Consider the following 6,248-nt stretch of genomic DNA (forward strand, 5'->3'; position numbering starts at 1 on the left):
AGACTGAAATGATGCGTGTTCGTTGGCGAGTGTTTGCATTCAGCTCACAGATTACTGAGGCAGAACAACTGCAAGTTCCACCTTGTCCACGCTGTTTTGCTGAACTTGTCTATCCCCAGGCCTAAACTCTGCCTCTTGTTAATTTAATTATGGTTACATGTGAGTGTGTACCGATCACGGATCACCATCCTTTTTCTTCATTTTAGCGTTGTATTTGGTAAAAACTAGGACGTTTAATCGTACTAAACTATTGTAGTAGTTACTATGTGTAACCAGAAATAATAGAAATCACAACAGCGCCTTCCTTAGACTTATTTGCTACGGTACACCATGGTGATCCGTCATTGCTAAATAATTTTAGTAGACTGTAATTAATTTACCGACAACGGATCACCATGGTGTACCGTAGAAATTTTGAGGACAAAAAACTGCTAATTGCTTGAAAATCTCACTATAGTTAAGTTGTGTTCTAGTGCTTATTGTCAAGTACAAAAAAAGGCAGATAAGACAGATTTAAAGTACTTTTGCAAGAAATGATCATGGTGTACCGTGATCACAAGGGTGATGTTGATTGTTTACACAAGCAATTTATACACGTCAATGGATTCCAGTCCTTTATCTAAGAAAAAGTACCGGTAAATATCAACTTTCTTTTGAAGAGCTATGCTTTAAATACATTATACAAAGTAAAACAAAGAGACAATTGATTGTTTAGTAAAAAGTAGAGATACATCGTTGAAATTAGTAGTTGCAACGTTATTTAACGCGGAAAATGACAACAGCAACAAGGTTTTTTACATTTCCCACCGGTGTAACACTGTACTTACACACGCACACACACAAAAAAAACATTACAGTTGTCCGCTATAGAGCCTTAACATGAGTATTAACTAATACTTCATACGGCCACCCCTCTTTCTGATGACACTGGTCATTCTTTTTGGTATAGAGTCTATCAACCTATTTACAGTTACTATCGGCAGGGTGAAAAACGTATCTATTACACGAGCTTTAAACTCTTCAAACGTTTCACGTCTTATTTTGCGATCCCTTGCTTGTTTTCGAAGGTGCCTATTAACAATAGCAAAAACGTTTTCGATAACATGTAAGTCTGCGCTTCGTGGTGGAAGTTTGATGACGGTGCTATTTACACGCTCAATTGCCGCTTTTGCTAATGCAGAATTTTGACAAGGATCTCCACCCTGCATCCATAGGCGACTGACACCTTTTCCAGCCAACTCAAACAATCGATCAAAGTGTTCAGCAACGAATGTGGCGAAGTAGCTACCTGTCATGTGTTCATAAGGCTCACAGCAAATTACTCCCTTGTCATAGGATATAGCGACTATAAGCCTTAACACTTTGCCCCCAGTTCCCTCCTTTCGACCCTTCGTAATGCATCCATGAGCAAGGCCCTCGCTTTTTTTTCTCCATACTCGTCCTTGAGGTGCGATAGCTTGATCAGAGGGATTCCTCTTATATGCGATGGATGTTCCGTCCAAGTAGAACGCAATTTCTTTTTTCCAAACATCCGCACTGAAGTTTCTCTGCATGAGTTTAGCAAAAGCCACTCTTTTCTTATGATCATCTTCGGTCATAAGTCCTTTCTTCCTTGTCTGCAAATAAAAATACCCTGCTGAATTTAGGTAACGTGTAACTGTCCTCGTTGAAACATCACTTTCTTTAATTCCGGCCTCCTCCATTAATCTTTTACAGGTGAAAGTCCCGTCTCTTTTTCGTAGGACCCTGAGACAGCGAATCAGGTGCCTTCTTTGTCGTTCACTTAGCTTGAACTTACGGCCTCTTTTCGAGGAACTTCGTAAACGCGAGGGAGCGCTTCTATTTGCTTTGGAAATTCTTACAACACTTGCTGTTGAAATACCACATAAATCAGCAACTTTACGAACAGCAAGTCGTTTAACCCGGCTTAAGTAAAAAGCTCTTGCCCGTGTCACATTATCGATACAGTGTTTAAAGGCCATTACACTAGTGCAGCGCTTTTCTCTCGTAATTCTGTAGAATATTATTCCTTCTTAGCAACAAACCAACTCTTTATAGCAATTTTATAAGTAAAGAAACGTGCTTAAACTTCGTTTCATTGCGAAAGTCCCACAAAACAACCGTTACAGAACACATTAGTAATGGCGCATTTTCTTATCTGAAAAGCGTCATTCAACACTCAGACAACCTCGGTCATAAATAGTTGTAACACTTTCTTGAAAAGCACGTAACTCGCATCCAAGCTATTGATAACGCACTCCTCCTCCCTCCCTCCCTTCAATGTTGCGTTTGTCGTTCTAATGTTGCGTTTACTGGAAAGTTCTTGCATTGGAACCCATAAACATCAACATTGAAAGGGGAGGAGGGAAAAATTTCCGTCGGCGTTACAACATTTGTGACTGAGACTGTATTTGTCACTGTTAAGTGTTTTCATGTGTGCGACGTGATGTGACGACCGTGGACAGTGTAATGTGAAATTATTGTTGTAGGGCTGTAAGATATGTGAAGACGGTACCTATTTGTCGCCAAATACACTTTGGGCAATAGTATTAATGGTCTTGGAGGAAACTTAAAAAGATGTACAGAATTATTTGGTGAAAGGCTGGTTTTTGTGTGTTAATACTGTTGTTATCTGTGTTTGCAGAAGCAATTAAATAAAGTCAACATTAGTCAATGATATTTTGAGAGATGATGCGTCTATCAGAAAGGGAAACTGCTATTAAAAAAGTAGATCGGTAGCTGTAAAGGAGTGTTTGAAAAGGTTCGAAGTCAATTTGTACATCCAGCGGAATACAGATAAAGGAGGCGATCAGTTAATGTTATGGCGGAAGACTGCGGTGGTTGCAGTGCGGCAGCAGGTGGGTTAGGGGAAAGGCCTGTGCGACTTCGAACACTGAATTCCCGTCAAGTACGATTTGTGTATTTGATAACTTACAGTCAAGCCGATCTTGAAATTGTTCCTACACGGGAAGAATTTTCAAGAATTGTTTTGGACAGTTTTTCAAACGCTGATCCTTCTAGTCGTATCGAAGTGGTGCAATGGGTGTGTAGCCAAGAAGGACATAGGGATGGTGGCATTCATTATCACATGGCTGTGAAGTTAAGTGCTAGACGTCGTTGGCTAAAAATTCGCAATTTTTTAGAAGAAAGGCATCGTGTAAAAGTAAATTTTAGTGATAAACATTGCAATTATTACTCGGCCTGGCGTTACACAACTAAGGAGGATGCACATTTCATACAGTCTGAAAGTCATCCGGACTTGTCAAACTTCTCGGAACCATGTACGTCTGCAGCTAGTAGAGCTCTATCACGGAAAAGCTCCTCGGAAGGTAATGCCAGTGGTAAAGGAAAAAGTAGAAAAGGGCGGAAAAGACTGAGCATTTTTGAAGTGTCACAAATTGTCGTTGAAAAGGGAATTCGCACACGGTTGCAGCTTCTTGCCTACGCAAATAATCAAAAAAGGGAAGGCAAAACAGACCTTGCGGAGTTTATAGCGAATAGGGGAGCAAAGGCGGTTGATGAGGCCCTCAGTGTAGGTTGGGAATTAGAAGAAGCAGAAGGAAAGATGGAGCGCAGCGAAAAGAGTAGAGCGGAGATTTTGTACAGTCAGCTCGGAAAGGAATGCGTTGTAGGTTGTGACCGTCGTTGGTTGCAAATGGCGCGAAATCTTTTGGAGCGAAATAACATAGCCGGGGACGAATTTTCAGAGGCTATCAGAAATCTTCTTGACAAGGGAAGAGGGAAATACCGCAACTTGTATTTGAAAGGCTCGTCTAATTGTGGAAAAACTTTTCTTTTAAATCCTCTTACAAGCATTTACAACACATTTTGCAACCCGGCCAGCACAACCTTCGCATGGGTAGGTGCAGAAGAGGCGGAAGTTTTATTTCTAAATGATTTCAGATGGTCCGCCAACATCATCCCATGGCATGATTTGCTATTGCTATTGGAAGGCCATGAGGTTCACCTGCCAGCACCCAAGACCCATTACAGATGTGATTTTTCCTTGAAAGGGGATACGCCCATCTTTTGTACCGCCAAGGAGGAAATTTCCTTTGTCCGTGCTGGTGTGCTGGATGAAAGAGAGACTGAAATGATGCGTGTTCGTTGGCGAGTGTTTGCATTCAGCTCACAGATTACTGAGGCAGAACAACTGCAAGTTCCACCTTGTCCACGCTGTTTTGCTGAACTTGTCTATCCCCAGGCCTAAACTCTGCCTCTTGTTAATTTAATTATGGTTACATGTGAGTGTGTACCGATCACGGATCACCATCCTTTTTCTTCATTTTAGCGTTGTATTTGGTAAAAACTAGGACGTTTAATCGTACTAAACTATTGTAGTAGTTACTATGTGTAACCAGAAATAATAGAAATCACAACAGCGCCTTCCTTAGACTTATTTGCTACGGTACACCATGGTGATCCGTCATTGCTAAATAATTTTAGTAGACTGTAATTAATTTACCGACAACGGATCACCATGGTGTACCGTAGAAATTTTGAGGACAAAAAACTGCTAATTGCTTGAAAATCTCACTATAGTTAAGTTGTGTTCTAGTGCTTATTGTCAAGTACAAAAAAAGGCAGATAAGACAGATTTAAAGTACTTTTGCAAGAAATGATCATGGTGTACCGTGATCACAAGGGTGATGTTGATTGTTTACACAAGCAATTTATACACGTCAATGGATTCCAGTCCTTTATCTAAGAAAAAGTACCGGTAAATATCAACTTTCTTTTGAAGAGCTATGCTTTAAATACATTATACAAAGTAAAACAAAGAGACAATTGATTGTTTAGTAAAAAGTAGAGATACATCGTTGAAATTAGTAGTTGCAACGTTATTTAACGCGGAAAATGACAACAGCAACAAGTTTTTTTACATTTCCCACCGGTGTAACACTGTACTTACACACGCACACACACAAAAAAAAACATTACAGTTGTCCGCTATAGAGCTTTAAAATGATTATTAACTAATACTTTAAAAGGCCACCCCTCTTTCTGATGACACTGGTCATTCTTTTTGGTATAGAGTCTATCAACCTATTTACAGTTACTATCGGCAGGGTGAAAAACGTATCTATTACACGAGCTTTAAACTCTTCAAACGTTTCACGTCTTATTTTGCGATCCCTTGCTTGTTTTCGAAGGTGCCTATTAACAATAGCAAAAACGTTTTCGATAACATGTAAGTCTGCGCTTCGTGGTGGAAGTTTGATGACGGTGCTATTTACACGCTCAATTGCCGCTTTTGCTAATGCAGAATTTTGACAAGGATCTCCACCCTGCATCCATAGGCGACTGACACCTTTTCCAGCCAACTCAAACAATCGATCAAAGTGTTCAGCAACGAATGTGGCGAAGTAGCTACCTGTCATGTGTTCATAAGGCTCACAGCAAATTACTCCCTTGTCATAGGATATAGCGACTATAAGCCTTAACACTTTGCCCCCAGTTCCCTCCTTTCGACCCTTCGTAATGCATCCATGAGCAAGGCCCTCGCTTTTTTTTCTCCATACTCGTCCTTGAGGTGCGATAGCTTGATCAGAGGGATTCCTCTTATATGCGATGGATGTTCCGTCCAAGTAGAACGCAATTTCTTTTTTCCAAACATCCGCACTGAAGTTTCTCTGCATGAGTTTAGCAAAAGCCACTCTTTTCTTATGATCATCTTCGGTCATAAGTCCTTTCTTCCTTGTCTGCAAATAAAAATACCCTGCTGAATTTAGGTAACGTGTAACTGTCCTCGTTGAAACATCACTTTCTTTAATTCCGGCCTCCTCCATTAATCTTTTACAGGTGAAAGTCCCGTCTCTTTTTCGTAGGACCCTGAGACAGCGAATCAGGTGCCTTCTTTGTCGTTCACTTAGCTTGAACTTACGGCCTCTTTTCGAGGAACTTCGTAAACGCGAGGGAGCGCTTCTATTTGCTTTGGAAATTCTTACAACACTTGCTGTTGAAATACCACATAAATCAGCAACTTTACGAACAGCAAGTCGTTTAACCCGGCTTAAGTAAAAAGCTCTTGCCCGTGTCACATTATCGATACAGTGTTTAAAGGCCATTACACTAGTGCAGCGCTTTTCTCTCGTAATTCTGTAGAATATTATTCCTTCTTAGCAACAAACCAACTCTTTATAGCAATTTTATAAGTAAAGAAACGTGCTTAAACTTCGTTTCATTGCGAAAGTCCCACAAAACAACCGTTACAGAACACATTAGTAATGGCGCATTTTCTTATCTGA

This window comes from Montipora capricornis, chromosome 1 (assembly GCF_036669925.1).
Source record: "Montipora capricornis isolate CH-2021 chromosome 1, ASM3666992v2, whole genome shotgun sequence".
Classification (NCBI taxonomy): domain Eukaryota; kingdom Metazoa; phylum Cnidaria; class Anthozoa; order Scleractinia; family Acroporidae; genus Montipora; species Montipora capricornis.